The sequence below is a fragment of the Paralichthys olivaceus genome, chromosome 5 (assembly GCF_024713975.1).
Source record: "Paralichthys olivaceus isolate ysfri-2021 chromosome 5, ASM2471397v2, whole genome shotgun sequence".
Lineage (NCBI taxonomy): Eukaryota > Metazoa > Chordata > Actinopteri > Pleuronectiformes > Paralichthyidae > Paralichthys > Paralichthys olivaceus.
In genome coordinates this window covers 22157993-22177376 of record NC_091097.1, presented here as the reverse complement: position 1 = coordinate 22177376, position 19384 = coordinate 22157993, and the positions used below count along the sequence as shown (strand labels likewise).

General features: G+C 41.9%; 32 non-coding genes across 32 annotated transcripts; all 32 read right to left on the bottom strand.

Annotated features, from left to right (window-relative positions):
- Positions 1-91: 91 nt before the first annotated feature.
- LOC138409178 (5S ribosomal RNA) lies at positions 92-210 on the bottom strand. Its single transcript, XR_011242498.1, has one exon. It is a non-coding gene; the product is annotated as a 5S ribosomal RNA (ribosomal RNA).
- Positions 211-700: 490 nt separating this feature from the next.
- On the bottom strand, positions 701-819 carry LOC138409341 (5S ribosomal RNA). Its single transcript, XR_011242661.1, has one exon. It is a non-coding gene; the product is annotated as a 5S ribosomal RNA (ribosomal RNA).
- Positions 820-1309: 490 nt separating this feature from the next.
- Positions 1310-1428, bottom strand: LOC138408904 (5S ribosomal RNA). Its single transcript, XR_011242225.1, has one exon. It is a non-coding gene; the product is annotated as a 5S ribosomal RNA (ribosomal RNA).
- Positions 1429-1918: 490 nt separating this feature from the next.
- Positions 1919-2037, bottom strand: LOC138408903 (5S ribosomal RNA). Its single transcript, XR_011242224.1, has one exon. It is a non-coding gene; the product is annotated as a 5S ribosomal RNA (ribosomal RNA).
- Positions 2038-2527: 490 nt separating this feature from the next.
- LOC138408901 (5S ribosomal RNA) lies at positions 2528-2646 on the bottom strand. The gene has a single exon (XR_011242222.1). It is a non-coding gene; the product is annotated as a 5S ribosomal RNA (ribosomal RNA).
- A 490-nt stretch (positions 2647-3136) lies between these two features.
- On the bottom strand, positions 3137-3255 carry LOC138408900 (5S ribosomal RNA). The gene has a single exon (XR_011242221.1). It is a non-coding gene; the product is annotated as a 5S ribosomal RNA (ribosomal RNA).
- Positions 3256-3745: 490 nt separating this feature from the next.
- Positions 3746-3864, bottom strand: LOC138408899 (5S ribosomal RNA). The gene has a single exon (XR_011242220.1). It is a non-coding gene; the product is annotated as a 5S ribosomal RNA (ribosomal RNA).
- A 490-nt stretch (positions 3865-4354) lies between these two features.
- On the bottom strand, positions 4355-4473 carry LOC138408898 (5S ribosomal RNA). The gene has a single exon (XR_011242219.1). It is a non-coding gene; the product is annotated as a 5S ribosomal RNA (ribosomal RNA).
- Positions 4474-4963: 490 nt separating this feature from the next.
- LOC138408897 (5S ribosomal RNA) lies at positions 4964-5082 on the bottom strand. The gene has a single exon (XR_011242218.1). It is a non-coding gene; the product is annotated as a 5S ribosomal RNA (ribosomal RNA).
- A 490-nt stretch (positions 5083-5572) lies between these two features.
- On the bottom strand, positions 5573-5691 carry LOC138409873 (5S ribosomal RNA). Its single transcript, XR_011242762.1, has one exon. It is a non-coding gene; the product is annotated as a 5S ribosomal RNA (ribosomal RNA).
- A 490-nt stretch (positions 5692-6181) lies between these two features.
- LOC138409177 (5S ribosomal RNA) lies at positions 6182-6300 on the bottom strand. The gene has a single exon (XR_011242497.1). It is a non-coding gene; the product is annotated as a 5S ribosomal RNA (ribosomal RNA).
- A 490-nt stretch (positions 6301-6790) lies between these two features.
- On the bottom strand, positions 6791-6909 carry LOC138408896 (5S ribosomal RNA). The gene has a single exon (XR_011242217.1). It is a non-coding gene; the product is annotated as a 5S ribosomal RNA (ribosomal RNA).
- Positions 6910-7399: 490 nt separating this feature from the next.
- Positions 7400-7518, bottom strand: LOC138408895 (5S ribosomal RNA). The gene has a single exon (XR_011242216.1). It is a non-coding gene; the product is annotated as a 5S ribosomal RNA (ribosomal RNA).
- Positions 7519-8008: 490 nt separating this feature from the next.
- LOC138409862 (5S ribosomal RNA) lies at positions 8009-8127 on the bottom strand. Its single transcript, XR_011242761.1, has one exon. It is a non-coding gene; the product is annotated as a 5S ribosomal RNA (ribosomal RNA).
- Positions 8128-8617: 490 nt separating this feature from the next.
- Positions 8618-8736, bottom strand: LOC138408894 (5S ribosomal RNA). Its single transcript, XR_011242215.1, has one exon. It is a non-coding gene; the product is annotated as a 5S ribosomal RNA (ribosomal RNA).
- Positions 8737-9226: 490 nt separating this feature from the next.
- Positions 9227-9345, bottom strand: LOC138409851 (5S ribosomal RNA). Its single transcript, XR_011242760.1, has one exon. It is a non-coding gene; the product is annotated as a 5S ribosomal RNA (ribosomal RNA).
- Positions 9346-9835: 490 nt separating this feature from the next.
- On the bottom strand, positions 9836-9954 carry LOC138408893 (5S ribosomal RNA). The gene has a single exon (XR_011242214.1). It is a non-coding gene; the product is annotated as a 5S ribosomal RNA (ribosomal RNA).
- Positions 9955-10444: 490 nt separating this feature from the next.
- LOC138408892 (5S ribosomal RNA) lies at positions 10445-10563 on the bottom strand. Its single transcript, XR_011242213.1, has one exon. It is a non-coding gene; the product is annotated as a 5S ribosomal RNA (ribosomal RNA).
- A 490-nt stretch (positions 10564-11053) lies between these two features.
- On the bottom strand, positions 11054-11172 carry LOC138408890 (5S ribosomal RNA). Its single transcript, XR_011242211.1, has one exon. It is a non-coding gene; the product is annotated as a 5S ribosomal RNA (ribosomal RNA).
- A 490-nt stretch (positions 11173-11662) lies between these two features.
- LOC138408889 (5S ribosomal RNA) lies at positions 11663-11781 on the bottom strand. Its single transcript, XR_011242210.1, has one exon. It is a non-coding gene; the product is annotated as a 5S ribosomal RNA (ribosomal RNA).
- Positions 11782-12271: 490 nt separating this feature from the next.
- LOC138408888 (5S ribosomal RNA) lies at positions 12272-12390 on the bottom strand. Its single transcript, XR_011242209.1, has one exon. It is a non-coding gene; the product is annotated as a 5S ribosomal RNA (ribosomal RNA).
- A 490-nt stretch (positions 12391-12880) lies between these two features.
- LOC138409176 (5S ribosomal RNA) lies at positions 12881-12999 on the bottom strand. Its single transcript, XR_011242496.1, has one exon. It is a non-coding gene; the product is annotated as a 5S ribosomal RNA (ribosomal RNA).
- Positions 13000-13489: 490 nt separating this feature from the next.
- On the bottom strand, positions 13490-13608 carry LOC138409340 (5S ribosomal RNA). The gene has a single exon (XR_011242660.1). It is a non-coding gene; the product is annotated as a 5S ribosomal RNA (ribosomal RNA).
- Positions 13609-14097: 489 nt separating this feature from the next.
- LOC138408887 (5S ribosomal RNA) lies at positions 14098-14216 on the bottom strand. Its single transcript, XR_011242208.1, has one exon. It is a non-coding gene; the product is annotated as a 5S ribosomal RNA (ribosomal RNA).
- Positions 14217-14706: 490 nt separating this feature from the next.
- Positions 14707-14825, bottom strand: LOC138408886 (5S ribosomal RNA). Its single transcript, XR_011242207.1, has one exon. It is a non-coding gene; the product is annotated as a 5S ribosomal RNA (ribosomal RNA).
- A 490-nt stretch (positions 14826-15315) lies between these two features.
- LOC138408885 (5S ribosomal RNA) lies at positions 15316-15434 on the bottom strand. Its single transcript, XR_011242206.1, has one exon. It is a non-coding gene; the product is annotated as a 5S ribosomal RNA (ribosomal RNA).
- A 490-nt stretch (positions 15435-15924) lies between these two features.
- On the bottom strand, positions 15925-16043 carry LOC138408884 (5S ribosomal RNA). The gene has a single exon (XR_011242205.1). It is a non-coding gene; the product is annotated as a 5S ribosomal RNA (ribosomal RNA).
- Positions 16044-16533: 490 nt separating this feature from the next.
- LOC138408883 (5S ribosomal RNA) lies at positions 16534-16652 on the bottom strand. The gene has a single exon (XR_011242204.1). It is a non-coding gene; the product is annotated as a 5S ribosomal RNA (ribosomal RNA).
- Positions 16653-17142: 490 nt separating this feature from the next.
- On the bottom strand, positions 17143-17261 carry LOC138408882 (5S ribosomal RNA). Its single transcript, XR_011242203.1, has one exon. It is a non-coding gene; the product is annotated as a 5S ribosomal RNA (ribosomal RNA).
- Positions 17262-17751: 490 nt separating this feature from the next.
- On the bottom strand, positions 17752-17870 carry LOC138409175 (5S ribosomal RNA). Its single transcript, XR_011242495.1, has one exon. It is a non-coding gene; the product is annotated as a 5S ribosomal RNA (ribosomal RNA).
- Positions 17871-18360: 490 nt separating this feature from the next.
- LOC138409174 (5S ribosomal RNA) lies at positions 18361-18479 on the bottom strand. The gene has a single exon (XR_011242494.1). It is a non-coding gene; the product is annotated as a 5S ribosomal RNA (ribosomal RNA).
- A 490-nt stretch (positions 18480-18969) lies between these two features.
- Positions 18970-19088, bottom strand: LOC138408823 (5S ribosomal RNA). The gene has a single exon (XR_011242143.1). It is a non-coding gene; the product is annotated as a 5S ribosomal RNA (ribosomal RNA).
- Positions 19089-19384: the final 296 nt, after the last annotated feature.

Sequence of the window (19384 nt, the reverse complement as noted above, 5' to 3'; positions counted from 1 at the left end):
TTCCTTTGATGAACAGTCTTTCCTGCTCTTTCCAAGAGGTGTCTCCTCTGAAGCAGCAGCAACAGCGCCCTCTGCAAAGAAAAGTCTAAAAAGCTTACAGCACCTGGTATTCCCAGGCGGTCTCCCATTCAAGTACTAACCAGGCCCGACCGTGCTTAGTTTCCGAGATCAGACGAGATCGGGCGTGTTCAGGGTGGTATGGCCGTAAGCGATTAACTCCACCCACAATACCTCCTTTATACATGTGAATCATCACCATCATCAATGGTTCTTCTGTTGCTTTGCAACCATAGAATCTTGAGGTGCGGGTGGGCAGGGGGGTCAATTGTTCCAAAATCAATCTCAAGGTGCAATTTTGTCATATCGTTGCAAGAAAAAAATCATTACAATTTTCAAAAATGACCTTCAGCAATATTGTCAGTGTTTCATATCCAGTTGTTTCCCTGATGCAGAGTAAACTCCCTGCTCTCTCATCGCTCTCTCCAAATAAGACAATTTGAAAATGATATGTTAATAAAACATGAATAAAGTAGTGTTTTGATTAGAAACAAATCTGATGAATGCTCACTTTCACCTTTCAGTGATGATGTGAGGGTTCCATATTCTTTTTTCCTTTGATGAACAGTCTTTCCTGCTCTTTCCAAGAGGTGTCTCCTCTGAAGCAGCAGCAACAGCGCCCTCTGCAAAGAAAAGTCTAAAAAGCTTACAGCACCTGGTATTCCCAGGCGGTCTCCCATTCAAGTACTAACCAGGCCGGACCCTGCTTAGCTTCTGAGATCGGACGAGATCGGGCATGTTCAGGGTGGTATGGCCGTAAGCGATTAACTCCACCCACAATACCTCCTTTATACATGTGAATCATCACCATCATCAATGGTTCTTCTGTTGCTTTGCAACCATAGCATCTTGAGGTGTGGGTGGGCGTGAGGGTCAATTGTTCCAAAATCAATCTCAAGGTGCAATTTTGTCATATCGTTGCAAGAAAAAAATCATTAAAATTTTCAAAAATGACCTTCAGCAATATTGTCAGTGTTTCATATCCAGTTGTTTCCCTGATGCAGAGTAAACTCCCTGCTCTTTCATCGCTCTCTCCAAATAAGACAATTTGAAAATGATATGTTAATAAAACATGAATAAAGTAGTGTTTTGATTAGAAACAAATCTGATGAATGCTCACTTTCACCTTTCAGTGATGATGTGAGGGTTCCATATTCTTTTTTCCTTTGATGAACAGTCTTTCCTGCTCTTTCCAAGAGGTGTCTCCTCTGAAGCAGCAGCAACAGCGCCCTCTGCAAAGAAAAGTCTAAAAAGCTTACAGCACCTGGTATTCCCAGGCGGTCTCCCATTCAAGTACTAACCAGGCCCGACCCTGCTTAGCTTCCGAGATCGGACGAGATTGGGCGTGTTCAGGGTGGTATGGCCGTAAGCGATTAACTCCACCCACAATACCTCCTTTATACATGTGAATCATCACCATCATCAATGGTTCTTCTGTTGCTTTGCAACCATAGCATCTTGAGGTGTGGGTGGGCGGGAGGGTCAATTGTTCCAAAATCAATCTCAAGGTGCAATTTTGTCATATCGTTGCAAGAAAAAAATCATTAAAATTTTCAAAAATGACCTTCAGCAATATTGTCAGTGTTTCATATCCAGTTGTTTCCCTGATGCAGAGTAAACTCCCTGCTCTTTCATCGCTCTCTCCAAATAAGACAATTTGAAAATGATATGTTAATAAAACATGAATAAAGTAGTGTTTTGATTAGAAACAAATCTGATGAATGCTCACTTTCACCTTTCAGTGATGATGTGAGGGTTCCATATTCTTTTTTCCTTTGATGAACAGTCTTTCCTGCTCTTTCCAAGAGGTGTCTCCTCTGAAGCAGCAGCAACAGCGCCCTCTGCAAAGAAAAGTCTAAAAAGCTTACAGCACCTGGTATTCCCAGGCGGTCTCCCATTCAAGTACTAACCAGGCCCGACCCTGCTTAGCTTCCGAGATCGGACGAGATTGGGCGTGTTCAGGGTGGTATGGCCGTAAGCGATTAACTCCACCCACAATACCTCCTTTATACATGTGAATCATCACCATCATCAATGGTTCTTCTGTTGCTTTGCAACCATAGCATCTTGAGGTGTGGGTGGGCGGGAGGGTCAATTGTTCCAAAATCAATCTCAAGGTGCAATTTTGTCATATCGTTGCAAGAAAAAAATCATTACAATTTTCAAAAATGACCTTCAGCAATATTGTCAGTGTTTCATATCCAGTTGTTTCCCTGATGCAGAGTAAACTCCCTGCTCTTTCATCGCTCTCTCCAAATAAGACAATTTGAAAATGATATGTTAATAAAACATGAATAAAGTAGTGTTTTGATTAGAAACAAATCTGATGAATGCTCACTTTCACCTTTCAGTGATGATGTGAGGGTTCCATATTCTTTTTTCCTTTGATGAACAGTCTTTCCTGCTCTTTCCAAGAGGTGTCTCCTCTGAAGCAGCAGCAACAGCGCCCTCTGCAAAGAAAAGTCTAAAAAGCTTACAGCACCTGGTATTCCCAGGCGGTCTCCCATTCAAGTACTAACCAGGCCCGACCCTGCTTAGCTTCCGAGATCGGACGAGATTGGGCGTGTTCAGGGTGGTATGGCCGTAAGCGATTAACTCCACCCACAATACCTCCTTTATACATGTGAATCATCACCATCATCAATGGTTCTTCTGTTGCTTTGCAACCATAGCATCTTGAGGTGTGGGTGGGCGTGAGGGTCAATTGTTCCAAAATCAATCTCAAGGTGCAATTTTGTCATATCGTTGCAAGAAAAAAATCATTACAATTTTCAAAAATGACCTTCAGCAATATTGTCAGTGTTTCATATCCAGTTGTTTCCCTGATGCAGAGTAAACTCCCTGCTCTTTCATCGCTCTCTCCAAATAAGACAATTTGAAAATGATATGTTAATAAAACATGAATAAAGTAGTGTTTTGATTAGAAACAAATCTGATGAATGCTCACTTTCACCTTTCAGTGATGATGTGAGGGTTCCATATTCTTTTTTCCTTTGATGAACAGTCTTTCCTGCTCTTTCCAAGAGGTGTCTCCTCTGAAGCAGCAGCAACAGCGCCCTCTGCAAAGAAAAGTCTAAAAAGCTTACAGCACCTGGTATTCCCAGGCGGTCTCCCATTCAAGTACTAACCAGGCCCGACCCTGCTTAGCTTCCGAGATCGGACGAGATTGGGCGTGTTCAGGGTGGTATGGCCGTAAGCGATTAACTCCACCCACAATACCTCCTTTATACATGTGAATCATCACCATCATCAATGGTTCTTCTGTTGCTTTGCAACCATAGCATCTTGAGGTGTGGGTGGGCGTGAGGGTCAATTGTTCCAAAATCAATCTCAAGGTGCAATTTTGTCATATCGTTGCAAGAAAAAAATCATTACAATTTTCAAAAATGACCTTCAGCAATATTGTCAGTGTTTCATATCCAGTTGTTTCCCTGATGCAGAGTAAACTCCCTGCTCTTTCATCGCTCTCTCCAAATAAGACAATTTGAAAATGATATGTTAATAAAACATGAATAAAGTAGTGTTTTGATTAGAAACAAATCTGATGAATGCTCACTTTCACCTTTCAGTGATGATGTGAGGGTTCCATATTCTTTTTTCCTTTGATGAACAGTCTTTCCTGCTCTTTCCAAGAGGTGTCTCCTCTGAAGCAGCAGCAACAGCGCCCTCTGCAAAGAAAAGTCTAAAAAGCTTACAGCACCTGGTATTCCCAGGCGGTCTCCCATTCAAGTACTAACCAGGCCCGACCCTGCTTAGCTTCCGAGATCGGACGAGATTGGGCGTGTTCAGGGTGGTATGGCCGTAAGCGATTAACTCCACCCACAATACCTCCTTTATACATGTGAATCATCACCATCATCAATGGTTCTTCTGTTGCTTTGCAACCATAGCATCTTGAGGTGTGGGTGGGCGTGAGGGTCAATTGTTCCAAAATCAATCTCAAGGTGCAATTTTGTCATATCGTTGCAAGAAAAAAATCATTACAATTTTCAAAAATGACCTTCAGCAATATTGTCAGTGTTTCATATCCAGTTGTTTCCCTGATGCAGAGTAAACTCCCTGCTCTTTCATCGCTCTCTCCAAATAAGACAATTTGAAAATGATATGTTAATAAAACATGAATAAAGTAGTGTTTTGATTAGAAACAAATCTGATGAATGCTCACTTTCACCTTTCAGTGATGATGTGAGGGTTCCATATTCTTTTTTCCTTTGATGAACAGTCTTTCCTGCTCTTTCCAAGAGGTGTCTCCTCTGAAGCAGCAGCAACAGCGCCCTCTGCAAAGAAAAGTCTAAAAAGCTTACAGCACCTGGTATTCCCAGGCGGTCTCCCATTCAAGTACTAACCAGGCCCGACCCTGCTTAGCTTCCGAGATCGGACGAGATTGGGCGTGTTCAGGGTGGTATGGCCGTAAGCGATTAACTCCACCCACAATACCTCCTTTATACATGTGAATCATCACCATCATCAATGGTTCTTCTGTTGCTTTGCAACCATAGCATCTTGAGGTGTGGGTGGGCGTGAGGGTCAATTGTTCCAAAATCAATCTCAAGGTGCAATTTTGTCATATCGTTGCAAGAAAAAAATCATTACAATTTTCAAAAATGACCTTCAGCAATATTGTCAGTGTTTCATATCCAGTTGTTTCCCTGATGCAGAGTAAACTCCCTGCTCTTTCATCGCTCTCTCCAAATAAGACAATTTGAAAATGATATGTTAATAAAACATGAATAAAGTAGTGTTTTGATTAGAAACAAATCTGATGAATGCTCACTTTCACCTTTCAGTGATGATGTGAGGGTTCCATATTCTTTTTTCCTTTGATGAACAGTCTTTCCTGCTCTTTCCAAGAGGTGTCTCCTCTGAAGCAGCAGCAACAGCGCCCTCTGCAAAGAAAAGTCTAAAAAGCTTACAGCACCTGGTATTCCCAGGCGGTCTCCCATTCAAGTACTAACCAGGCCCGACCCTGCTTAGCTTCCGAGATCGGACGAGATTGGGCGTGTTCAGGGTGGTATGGCCGTAAGCGATTAACTCCACCCACAATACCTCCTTTATACATGTGAATCATCACCATCATCAATGGTTCTTCTGTTGCTTTGCAACCATAGCATCTTGAGGTGTGGGTGGGCGTGAGGGTCAATTGTTCCAAAATCAATCTCAAGGTGCAATTTTGTCATATCGTTGCAAGAAAAAAATCATTACAATTTTCAAAAATGACCTTCAGCAATATTGTCAGTGTTTCATATCCAGTTGTTTCCCTGATGCAGAGTAAACTCCCTGCTCTTTCATCGCTCTCTCCAAATAAGACAATTTGAAAATGATATGTTAATAAAACATGAATAAAGTAGTGTTTTGATTAGAAACAAATCTGATGAATGCTCACTTTCACCTTTCAGTGATGATGTGAGGGTTCCATATTATTTTTTCCTTTGATGAACAGTCTTTCCTGCTCTTTCCAAGAGGTGTCTCCTCTGAAGCAGCAGCAACAGCGCCCTCTGCAAAGAAAAGTCTAAAAAGCTTACAGCACCTGGTATTCCCAGGCGGTCTCCCATTCAAGTACTAACCAGGCCCGACCCTGCTTAGCTTCCGAGATCGGATGAGATCGGGCGTGTTCAGGGTGGTATGGCCGTAAGCGATTAACTCCACCCACAATACCTCCTTTATACATGTGAATCATCACCATCATCAATGGTTCTTCTGTTGCTTTGCAACCATAGCATCTTGAGGTGTGGGTGGGCGTGAGGGTCAATTGTTCCAAAATCAATCTCAAGGTGCAATTTTGGCATATCGTTGCAAGAAAAAAATCATTACAATTTTCAAAAATGACCTTCAGCAATATTGTCAGTGTTTCATATCCAGTTGTTTCCCTGATGCAGAGTAAACTCCCTGCTCTTTCATCGCTCTCTCCAAATAAGACAATTTGAAAATGATATGTTAATAAAACATGAATAAAGTAGTGTTTTGATTAGAAACAAATCTGATGAATGCTCACTTTCACCTTTCAGTGATGATGTGAGGGTTCCATATTCTTTTTTCCTTTGATGAACAGTGTTTCCTGCTCTTTCCAAGAGGTGTCTCCTCTGAAGCAGCAGCAACAGCGCCCTCTGCAAAGAAAAGTCTAAAAAGCTTACAGCACCTGGTATTCCCAGGCGGTCTCCCATTCAAGTACTAACCAGGCCCGACCGTGCTTAGTTTCCGAGATCAGACGAGATCGGGCGTGTTCAGGGTGGTATGGCCGTAAGCGATTAACTCCACCCACAATACCTCCTTTATACATGTGAATCATCACCATCATCAATGGTTCTTCTGTTGCTTTGCAACCATAGCATCTTGAGGTGTGGGTGGGCGTGAGGGTCAATTGTTCCAAAATCAATCTCAAGGTGCAATTTTGTCATATCGTTGCAAGAAAAAAATCATTACAATTTTCAAAAATGACCTTCAGCAATATTGTCAGTGTTTCATATCCAGTTGTTTCCCTGATGCAGAGTAAACTCCCTGCTCTTTCATCGCTCTCTCCAAATAAGACAATTTGAAAATGATATGTTAATAAAACATGAATAAAGTAGTGTTTTGATTAGAAACAAATCTGATGAATGCTCACTTTCACCTTTCAGTGATGATGTGAGGGTTCCATATTCTTTTTTCCTTTGATGAACAGTCTTTCCTGCTCTTTCCAAGAGGTGTCTCCTCTGAAGCAGCAGCAACAGCGCCCTCTGCAAAGAAAAGTCTAAAAAGCTTACAGCACCTGGTATTCCCAGGCGGTCTCCCATTCAAGTACTAACCAGGCCCGACCCTGCTTAGCTTCCGAGATCGGACGAGATTGGGCGTGTTCAGGGTGGTATGGCCGTAAGCGATTAACTCCACCCACAATACCTCCTTTATACATGTGAATCATCACCATCATCAATGGTTCTTCTGTTGCTTTGCAACCATAGCATCTTGAGGTGTGGTTGGGCGGGAGGGTCAATTGTTCCAAAATCAATCTCAAGGTGCAATTTTGTCATATCGTTGCAAGAAAAAAATCATTACAATTTTCAAAAATGACCTTCAGCAATATTGTCAGTGTTTCATATCCAGTTGTTTCCCTGATGCAGAGTAAACTCCCTGCTCTTTCATCGCTCTCTCCAAATAAGACAATTTGAAAATGATATGTTAATAAAACATGAATAAAGTAGTGTTTTGATTAGAAACAAATCTGATGAATGCTCACTTTCACCTTTCAGTGATGATGTGAGGGTTCCATATTCTTTTTTCCTTTGATGAACAGTCTTTCCTGCTCTTTCCAAGAGGTGTCTCCTCTGAAGCAGCAGCAACAGCGCCCTCTGCAAAGAAAAGTCTAAAAAGCTTACAGCACCTGGTATTCCCAGGCGGTCTCCCATTCAAGTACTAACCAGGCCCGACCCTGCTTAGCTTCCGAGATCGGACGAGATTGGGCGTGTTCAGGGTGGTATGGCCGTAAGCGATTAACTCCACCCACAATACCTCCTTTATACATGTGAATCATCACCATCATCAATGGTTCTTCTGTTGCTTTGCAACCATAGCATCTTGAGGTGTGGGTGGGCGTGAGGGTCAATTGTTCCAAAATCAATCTCAAGGTGCAATTTTGTCATATCGTTGCAAGAAAAAAATCATTACAATTTTCAAAAATGACCTTCAGCAATATTGTCAGTGTTTCATATCCAGTTGTTTCCCTGATGCAGAGTAAACTCCCTGCTCTTTCATCGCTCTCTCCAAATAAGACAATTTGAAAATGATATGTTAATAAAACATGAATAAAGTAGTGTTTTGATTAGAAACAAATCTGATGAATGCTCACTTTCACCTTTCAGTGATGATGTGAGGGTTCCATATTATTTTTTCCTTTGATGAACAGTCTTTCCTGCTCTTTCCAAGAGGTGTCTCCTCTGAAGCAGCAGCAACAGCGCCCTCTGCAAAGAAAAGTCTAAAAAGCTTACAGCACCTGGTATTCCCAGGCGGTCTCCCATTCAAGTACTAACCAGGCCCGACCCTGCTTAGCTTCCGAGATCGGATGAGATCGGGCGTGTTCAGGGTGGTATGGCCGTAAGCGATTAACTCCACCCACAATACCTCCTTTATACATGTGAATCATCACCATCATCAATGGTTCTTCTGTTGCTTTGCAACCATAGCATCTTGAGGTGTGGGTGGGCGTGAGGGTCAATTGTTCCAAAATCAATCTCAAGGTGCAATTTTGGCATATCGTTGCAAGAAAAAAATCATTACAATTTTCAAAAATGACCTTCAGCAATATTGTCAGTGTTTCATATCCAGTTGTTTCCCTGATGCAGAGTAAACTCCCTGCTCTTTCATCGCTCTCTCCAAATAAGACAATTTGAAAATGATATGTTAATAAAACATGAATAAAGTAGTGTTTTGATTAGAAACAAATCTGATGAATGCTCACTTTCACCTTTCAGTGATGATGTGAGGGTTCCATATTCTTTTTTCCTTTGATGAACAGTCTTTCCTGCTCTTTCCAAGAGGTGTCTCCTCTGAGGCAGCAGCAACAGCGCCCTCTGCAAAGAAAAGTCTAAAAAGCTTACAGCACCTGGTATTCCCAGGCGGTCTCCCATTCAAGTACTAACCAGGCCCGACCCTGCTTAGCTTCCGAGATCGGACGAGATTGGGCGTGTTCAGGGTGGTATGGCCGTAAGCGATTAACTCCACCCACAATACCTCCTTTATACATGTGAATCATCACCATCATCAATGGTTCTTCTGTTGCTTTGCAACCATAGAATCTTGAGGTGTGGGTGGGCGGGAGGGTCAATTGTTCCAAAATCAATCTCAAGGTGCAATATTGTCATATCGTTGCAAGAAAAAAATCATTACAATTTTCAAAAATGACCTTCAGCAATATTGTCAGTGTTTCATATCCAGTTGTTTCCCTGATGCAGAGTAAACTCCCTGCTCTTTCATCGCTCTCTCCAAATAAGACAATTTGAAATTGATATGTTAATAAAACATGAATAAAGTAGTGTTTTGATTAGAAACAAATCTGATGAATGCTCACTTTCACCTTTCAGTGATGATGTGAGGGTTCCATATTCTTTTTTCCTTTGATGAACAGTCTTTCCTGCTCTTTCCAAGAGGTGTCTCCTCTGAAGCAGCAGCAACAGCGCCCTCTGCAAAGAAAAGTCTAAAAAGCTTACAGCACCTGGTATTCCCAGGCGGTCTCCCATTCAAGTACTAACCAGGCCCGACCCTGCTTAGCTTCCGAGATCGGATGAGATCGGGCGTGTTCAGGGTGGTATGGCCGTAAGCGATTAACTCCACCCACAATACCTCCTTTATACATGTGAATCATCACCATCATCAATGGTTCTTCTGTTGCTTTGCAACCATAGCATCTTGAGGTGTGGGTGGGCGTGAGGGTCAATTGTTCCAAAATCAATCTCAAGGTGCAATTTTGGCATATCGTTGCAAGAAAAAAATCATTACAATTTTCAAAAATGACCTTCAGCAATATTGTCAGTGTTTCATATCCAGTTGTTTCCCTGATGCAGAGTAAACTCCCTGCTCTTTCATCGCTCTCTCCAAATAAGACAATTTGAAAATGATATGTTAATAAAACATGAATAAAGTAGTGTTTTGATTAGAAACAAATCTGATGAATGCTCACTTTCACCTTTCAGTGATGATGTGAGGGTTCCATATTCTTTTTTCCTTTGATGAACAGTCTTTCCTGCTCTTTCCAAGAGGTGTCTCCTCTGAAGCAGCAGCAACAGCGCCCTCTGCAAAGAAAAGTCTAAAAAGCTTACAGCACCTGGTATTCCCAGGCGGTCTCCCATTCAAGTACTAACCAGGCCCGACCCTGCTTAGCTTCCGAGATCGGACGAGATTGGGCGTGTTCAGGGTGGTATGGCCGTAAGCGATTAACTCCACCCACAATACCTCCTTTATACATGTGAATCATCACCATCATCAATGGTTCTTCTGTTGCTTTGCAACCATAGAATCTTGAGGTGTGGGTGGGCGGGAGGGTCAATTGTTCCAAAATCAATCTCAAGGTGCAATATTGTCATATCGTTGCAAGAAAAAAATCATTACAATTTTCAAAAATGACCTTCAGCAATATTGTCAGTGTTTCATATCCAGTTGTTTCCCTGATGCAGAGTAAACTCCCTGCTCTTTCATCGCTCTCTCCAAATAAGACAATTTGAAATTGATATGTTAATAAAACATGAATAAAGTAGTGTTTTGATTAGAAACAAATCTGATGAATGCTCACTTTCACCTTTCAGTGATGATGTGAGGGTTCCATATTCTTTTTTCCTTTGATGAACAGTCTTTCCTGCTCTTTCCAAGAGGTGTCTCCTCTGAAGCAGCAGCAACAGCGCCCTCTGCAAAGAAAAGTCTAAAAAGCTTACAGCACCTGGTATTCCCAGGCGGTCTCCCATTCAAGTACTAACCAGGCCCGACCCTGCTTAGCTTCCGAGATCGGACGAGATTGGGCGTGTTCAGGGTGGTATGGCCGTAAGCGATTAACTCCACCCACAATACCTCCTTTATACATGTGAATCATCACCATCATCAATGGTTCTTCTGTTGCTTTGCAACCATAGCATCTTGAGTTGTGGGTGGGCGGGAGGGTCAATTGTTCCAAAATCAATCTCAAGGTGCAATTTTGTCATATCGTTGCAAGAAAAAAATCATTACAATTTTCAAAAATGACCTTCAGCAATATTGTCAGTGTTTCATATCCAGTTGTTTCCCTGATGCAGAGTAAACTCCCTGCTCTTTCATCGCTCTCTCCAAATAAGACAATTTGAAAATGATATGTTAATAAAACATGAATAAAGTAGTGTTTTGATTAGAAACAAATCTGATGAATGCTCACTTTCACCTTTCAGTGATGATGTGAGGGTTCCATATTCTTTTTTCCTTTGATGAACAGTCTTTCCTGCTCTTTCCAAGAGGTGTCTCCTCTGAAGCAGCAGCAACAGCGCCCTCTGCAAAGAAAAGTCTAAAAAGCTTACAGCACCTGGTATTCCCAGGCGGTCTCCCATTCAAGTACTAACCAGGCCCGACCCTGCTTAGCTTCCGAGATCGGACGAGATTGGGCGTGTTCAGGGTGGTATGGCCGTAAGCGATTAACTCCACCCACAATACCTCCTTTATACATGTGAATCATCACCATCATCAATGGTTCTTCTGTTGCTTTGCAACCATAGAATCTTGAGGTGTGGGTGGGCGGGAGGGTCAATTGTTCCAAAATCAATCTCAAGGTGCAATATTGTCATATCGTTGCAAGAAAAAAATCATTACAATTTTCAAAAATGACCTTCAGCAATATTGTCAGTGTTTCATATCCAGTTGTTTCCCTGATGCAGAGTAAACTCCCTGCTCTTTCATCGCTCTCTCCAAATAAGACAATTTGAAATTGATATGTTAATAAAACATGAATAAAGTAGTGTTTTGATTAGAAACAAATCTGATGAATGCTCACTTTCACCTTTCAGTGATGATGTGAGGGTTCCATATTCTTTTTTCCTTTGATGAACAGTCTTTCCTGCTCTTTCCAAGAGGTGTCTCCTCTGAAGCAGCAGCAACAGCGCCCTCTGCAAAGAAAAGTCTAAAAAGCTTACAGCACCTGGTATTCCCAGGCGGTCTCCCATTCAAGTACTAACCAGGCCCGACCCTGCTTAGCTTCCGAGATCGGACGAGATTGGGCGTGTTCAGGGTGGTATGGCCGTAAGCGATTAACTCCACCCACAATACCTCCTTTATACATGTGAATCATCACCATCATCAATGGTTCTTCTGTTGCTTTGCAACCATAGCATCTTGAGTTGTGGGTGGGCGGGAGGGTCAATTGTTCCAAAATCAATCTCAAGGTGCAATTTTGTCATATCGTTGCAAGAAAAAAATCATTACAATTTTCAAAAATGACCTTCAGCAATATTGTCAGTGTTTCATATCCAGTTGTTTCCCTGATGCAGAGTAAACTCCCTGCTCTTTCATCGCTCTCTCCAAATAAGACAATTTGAAAATGATATGTTAATAAAACATGAATAAAGTAGTGTTTTGATTAGAAACAAATCTGATGAATGCTCACTTTCACCTTTCAGTGATGATGTGAGGGTTCCATATTCTTTTTTCCTTTGATGAACAGTCTTTCCTGCTCTTTCCAAGAGGTGTCTCCTCTGAAGCAGCAGCAACAGCGCCCTCTGCAAAGAAAAGTCTAAAAAGCTTACAGCACCTGGTATTCCCAGGCGGTCTCCCATTCAAGTACTAACCAGGCCCGACCCTGCTTAGCTTCCGAGATCGGACGAGATTGGGCGTGTTCAGGGTGGTATGGCCGTAAGCGATTAACTCCACCCACAATACCTCCTTTATACATGTGAATCATCACCATCATCAATGGTTCTTCTGTTGCTTTGCAACCATAGCATCTTGAGGTGTGGGTGGGCGTGAGGGTCAATTGTTCCAAAATCAATCTCAAGGTGCAATTTTGTCATATCGTTGCAAGAAAAAAATCATTACAATTTTCAAAAATGACCTTCAGCAATATTGTCAGTGTTTCATATCCAGTTGTTTCCCTGATGCAAAGTAAACTCCCTGCTCTTTCATCGCTCTCTCCAAATAAGACAATTTGAAATTGATATGTTAATAAAACATGAATAAAGTAGTGTTTTGATTAGAAACAAATCTGATGAATGCTCACTTTCACCTTTCAGTGATGATGTGAGGGTTCCATATTCTTTTTTCCTTTGATGAACAGTCTTTCCTGCTCTTTCCAAGAGGTGTCTCCTCTGAAGCAGCAGCAACAGCGCCCTCTGCAAAGAAAAGTCTAAAAAGCTTACAGCACCTGGTATTCCCAGGCGGTCTCCCATTCAAGTACTAACCAGGCCCGACCGTGCTTAGTTTCCGAGATCAGACGAGATCGGGCGTGTTCAGGGTGGTATGGCCGTAAGCGATTAACTCCACCCACAATACCTCCTTTATACATGTGAATCATCACCATCATCAATGGTTCTTCTGTTGCTTTGCAACCATAGAATCTTGAGGTGCGGGTGGGCAGGGGGGCCAATTGTTCCAAAATCAATCTCAAGGTGCAATTTTGTCATATCGTTGCAAGAAAAAAATCATTACAATTTTCAAAAATGACCTTCAGCAATATTGTCAGTGTTTCATATCCAGTTGTTTCCCTGATGCAGAGTAAACTCCCTGCTCTCTCATCGCTCTCTCCAAATAAGACAATTTGAAAATGATATGTTAATAAAACATGAATAAAGTAGTGTTTTGATTAGAAACAAATCTGATGAATGCTCACTTTCACCTTTCAGTGATGATGTGAGGGTTCCATATTCTTTTTTCCTTTGATGAACAGTCTTTCCTGCTCTTTCCAAGAGGTGTCTCCTCTGAAGCAGCAGCAACAGCGCCCTCTGCAAAGAAAAGTCTAAAAAGCTTACAGCACCTGGTATTCCCAGGCGGTCTCCCATTCAAGTACTAACCAGGCCGGACCCTGCTTAGCTTCTGAGATCGGACGAGATCGGGCATGTTCAGGGTGGTATGGCCGTAAGCGATTAACTCCACCCACAATACCTCCTTTATACATGTGAATCATCACCATCATCAATGGTTCTTCTGTTGCTTTGCAACCATAGCATCTTGAGGTGTGGGTGGGCGTGAGGGTCAATTGTTCCAAAATCAATCTCAAGGTGCAATTTTGGCATATCGTTGCAAGAAAAAATCATTAAAATTTTCAAAAATGACCTTCAGCAATATTGTCAGTGTTTCATATCCAGTTGTTTCCCTGATGCAGAGTAAACTCCCTGCTCTTTCATCGCTCTCTCCAAATAAGACAATTTGAAAATGATATGTTAATAAAACATGAATAAAGTAGTGTTTTGATTAGAAACAAATCTGATGAATGCTCACTTTCACCTTTCAGTGATGATGTGAGGGTTCCATATTCTTTTTTCCTTTGATGAACAGTCTTTCCTGCTCTTTCCAAGAGGTGTCTCCTCTGAAGCAGCAGCAACAGCGCCCTCTGCAAAGAAAAGTCTAAAAAGCTTACAGCACCTGGTATTCCCAGGCGGTCTCCCATTCAAGTACTAACCAGGCCCGACCCTGCTTAGCTTCCGAGATCGGACGAGATTGGGCGTGTTCAGGGTGGTATGGCCGTAAGCGATTAACTCCACCCACAATACCTCCTTTATACATGTGAATCATCACCATCATCAATGGTTCTTCTGTTGCTTTGCAACCATAGCATCTTGAGGTGTGGTTGGGCGGGAGGGTCAATTGTTCCAAAATCAATCTCAAGGTGCAATTTTGTCATATCGTTGCAAGAAAAAAATCATTACAATTTTCAAAAATGACCTTCAGCAATATTGTCAGTGTTTCATATCCAGTTGTTTCCCTGATGCAGAGTAAACTCCCTGCTCTTTCATCGCTCTCTCCAAATAAGACAATTTGAAAATGATATGTTAATAAAACATGAATAAAGTAGTGTTTTGATTAGAAACAAATCTGATGAATGCTCACTTTCACCTTTCAGTGATGATGTGAGGGTTCCATATTCTTTTTTCCTTTGATGAACAGTCTTTCCTGCTCTTTCCAAGAGGTGTCTCCTCTGAAGCAGCAGCAACAGCGCCCTCTGCAAAGAAAAGTCTAAAAAGCTTACAGCACCTGGTATTCCCAGGCGGTCTCCCATTCAAGTACTAACCAGGCCCGACCCTGCTTAGCTTCCGAGATCGGACGAGATTGGGCGTGTTCAGGGTGGTATGGCCGTAAGCGATTAACTCCACCCACAATACCTCCTTTATACATGTGAATCATCACCATCATCAATGGTTCTTCTGTTGCTTTGCAACCATAGCATCTTGAGGTGTGGTTGGGCGGGAGGGTCAATTGTTCCAAAATCAATCTCAAGGTGCAATTTTGTCATATCGTTGCAAGAAAAAAATCATTACAATTTTCAAAAATGACCTTCAGCAATATTGTCAGTGTTTCATATCCAGTTGTTTCCCTGATGCAGAGTAAACTCCCTGCTCTCTCATCGCTCTCTCCCAATAAGACAATTTGAAAATGATATGTTAATAAAACATGAATAAAGTAGTGTTTTGATTAGAAACAAATCTGATGAATGCTCACTTTCACCTTTCAGTGATGATGTGAGGGTTCCATATTCTTTTTTCCTTTGATGAACAGTCTTTCCTGCTCTTTCCAAGAGGTGTCTCCTCTGAAGCAGCAGCAACAGCGCCCTCTGCAAAGAAAAGTCTAAAAAGCTTACAGCACCTGGTATTCCCAGGCGGTCTCCCATTCAAGTACTAACCAGGCCCGACCCTGCTTAGCTTCCGAGATCGGACGAGATTGGGCGTGTTCAGGGTGGTATGGCCGTAAGCGATTAACTCCACCCACAATACCTCCTTTATACATGTGAATCATCACCATCATCAATGGTTCTTCTGTTGCTTTGCAACCATAGCATCTTGAGGTGTGGGTGGGCGTGAGGGTCAATTGTTCCAAAATCAATCTCAAGGTGCAATTTTGTCATATCGTTGCAAGAAAAAAATCATTACAATTTTCAAAAATGACCTTCAGCAATATTGTCAGTGTTTCATATCCAGTTGTTTCCCTGATGCAGAGTAAACTCCCTGCTCTTTCATCGCTCTCTCCAAATAAGACAATTTGAAAATGATATGTTAATAAAACATGAATAAAGTAGTGTTTTGATTAGAAACAAATCTGATGAATGCTCACTTTCACCTTTCAGTGATGATGTGAGGGTTCCATATTCTTTTTTCCTTTGATGAACAGTCTTTCCTGCTCTTTCCAAGAGGTGTCTCCTCTGAAGCAGCAGCAACAGCGCCCTCTGCAAAGAAAAGTCTAAAAAGCTTACAGCACCTGGTATTCCCAGGCGGTCTCCCATTCAAGTACTAACCAGGCCCGACCCTGCTTAGCTTCCGAGATCGGACGAGATTGGGCGTGTTCAGGGTGGTATGGCCGTAAGCGATTAACTCCACCCACAATACCTCCTTTATACATGTGAATCATCACCATCATCAATGGTTCTTCTGTTGCTTTGCAACCATAGCATCTTGAGGTGTGGGTGGGCGTGAGGGTCAATTGTTCCAAAATCAATCTCAAGGTGCAATTTTGTCATATCGTTGCAAGAAAAAAATCATTACAATTTTCAAAAATGACCTTCAGCAATATTGTCAGTGTTTCATATCCAGTTGTTTCCCTGATGCAGAGTAAACTCCCTGCTCTTTCATCGCTCTCTCCAAATAAGACAATTTGAAAATGATATGTTAATAAAACATGAATAAAGTAGTGTTTTGATTAGAAACAAATCTGATGAATGCTCACTTTCACCTTTCAGTGATGATGTGAGGGTTCCATATTCTTTTTTCCTTTGATGAACAGTCTTTCCTGCTCTTTCCAAGAGGTGTCTCCTCTGAAGCAGCAGCAACAGCGCCCTCTGCAAAGAAAAGTCTAAAAAGCTTACAGCACCTGGTATTCCCAGGCGGTCTCCCATTCAAGTACTAACCAGGCCCGACCCTGCTTAGCTTCCGAGATCGGACGAGATTGGGCGTGTTCAGGGTGGTATGGCCGTAAGCGATTAACTCCACCCACAATACCTCCTTTATACATGTGAATCATCACCATCATCAATGGTTCTTCTGTTGCTTTGCAACCATAGCATCTTGAGGTGTGGGTGGGCGTGAGGGTCAATTGTTCCAAAATCAATCTCAAGGTGCAATTTTGTCATATCGTTGCAAGAAAAAAATCATTACAATTTTCAAAAATGACCTTCAGCAATATTGTCAGTGTTTCATATCCAGTTGTTTCCCTGATGCAGAGTAAACTCCCTGCTCTTTCATCGCTCTCTCCAAATAAGACAATTTGAAAATGATATGTTAATAAAACATGAATAAAGTAGTGTTTTGATTAGAAACAAATCTGATGAATGCTCACTTTCACCTTTCAGTGATGATGTGAGGGTTCCATATTCTTTTTTCCTTTGATGAACAGTCTTTCCTGCTCTTTCCAAGAGGTGTCTCCTCTGAAGCAGCAGCAACAGCGCCCTCTGCAAAGAAAAGTCTAAAAAGCTTACAGCACCTGGTATTCCCAGGCGGTCTCCCATTCAAGTACTAACCAGGCCCGACCCTGCTTAGCTTCCGAGATCGGACGAGATTGGGCGTGTTCAGGGTGGTATGGCCGTAAGCGATTAACTCCACCCACAATACCTCCTTTATACATGTGAATCATCACCATCATCAATGGTTCTTCTGTTGCTTTGCAACCATAGCATCTTGAGGTGTGGGTGGGCGTGAGGGTCAATTGTTCCAAAATCAATCTCAAGGTGCAATTTTGTCATATCGTTGCAAGAAAAAAATCATTACAATTTTCAAAAATGACCTTCAGCAATATTGTCAGTGTTTCATATCCAGTTGTTTCCCTGATGCAGAGTAAACTCCCTGCTCTTTCATCGCTCTCTCCAAATAAGACAATTTGAAAATGATATGTTAATAAAACATGAATAAAGTAGTGTTTTGATTAGAAACAAATCTGATGAATGCTCACTTTCACCTTTCAGTGATGATGTGAGGGTTCCATATTCTTTTTTCCTTTGATGAACAGTCTTTCCTGCTCTTTCCAAGAGGTGTCTCCTCTGAAGCAGCAGCAACAGCGCCCTCTGCAAAGAAAAGTCTAAAAAGCTTACAGCACCTGGTATTCCCAGGCGGTCTCCCATTCAAGTACTAACCAGGCCCGACCGTGCTTAGTTTCCGAGATCAGACGAGATCGGGCGTGTTCAGGGTGGTATGGCCGTAAGCGATTAACTCCACCCACAATACCTCCTTTATACATGTGAATCATCACCATCATCAATGGTTCTTCTGTTGCTTTGCAACCATAGAATCTTGAGGTGTGGGTGGGCAGGGGGGTCAATTGTTCCAAAATCAATCTCAAGGTGCAATTTTGTCATATCGTTGCAAGAAAAAAATCATTACAATTTTCAAAAATGACCTTCAGCAATATTGTCAGTGTTTCATATCCAGTTGTTTCCCTGATGCAGAGTAAACTCCCTGCTCTCTCATCGCTCTCTCCAAATAAGACAATTTGAAAATGATATGTTAATAAAACATGAATAAAGTAGTGTTTTGATTAGAAACAAATCTGATGAATGCTCACTTTCACCTTTCAGTGATGATGTGAGGGTTCCATATTCTTTTTTCCTTTGATGAACAGTCTTTCCTGCTCTTTCCAAGAGGTGTCTCCTCTGAAGCAGCAGCAACAGCGCCCTCTGCAAAGAAAAGTCTAAAAAGCTTACAGCACCTGGTATTCCCAGGCGGTCTCCCATTCAAGTACTAACCAGGCCCGACCGTGCTTAGTTTCCGAGATCAGACGAGATCGGGCGTGTTCAGGGTGGTATGGCCGTAAGCGATTAACTCCACCCACAATACCTCCTTTATACATGTGAATCATCACCATCATCAATGGTTCTTCTGTTGCTTTGCAACCATAGAATCTTGAGGTGCGGGTGGGCAGGGGGGTCAATTGTTCCAAAATCAATCTCAAGGTGCAATTTTGTCATATCGTTGCAAGAAAAAAATCATTACAATTTTCAAAAATGACCTTCAGCAATATTGTCAGTGTTTCATATCCAGTTGTTTCCCTGATGCAGAGTAAACTCCCTGCTCTCTCATCGCTCTCTCCAAATAAGACAATTTGAAAATGATATGTTAATAAAACATGAATAAAGTAGTGTTTTGATTAGAAACAAATCTGATGAATGCTCACTTTCACCTTTCAGTGATGATGTGAGGGTTCCATATTCTTTTTTCCTTTGATGAACAGTCTTTCCTGCTCTTTCCAAGAGGTGTCTCCTCTGAAGCAGCAGCAACAGCGCCCTCTGCAAAGAAAAGTCTAAAAAGCTTACAGCACCTGGTATTCCCAGGAGGTCTCCCATTCAAGTACTAACCAGGCCCGACCCTGCTTAGCTTCCGAGATCGGACGAGATTGGGCGTGTTCAGGGTGGTATGGCCGTAAGCGATTAACTCCACCCACAATAACTCCTTTATACATGTGAATCATCACCATCATCAATGGTTCTTCTGTTGCTTTGCAACCATAGCATCTTGAGGTGTGGTTGGGCGGGAGGGTCAATTGTTCCAAAATCAATCTCAAGGTGCAATTTTGTCATATCGTTGCAAGAAAAAAATCATTACAATTTTCAAAAATGACCTTCAGCAATATTGTCAGTGTTTCATATCCAGTTGTTTCCCTGATGCAGAGTAAACTCCCTGCTCTTTCATCGCTCTCTCCAAATAAGACAATTTGAAAATGA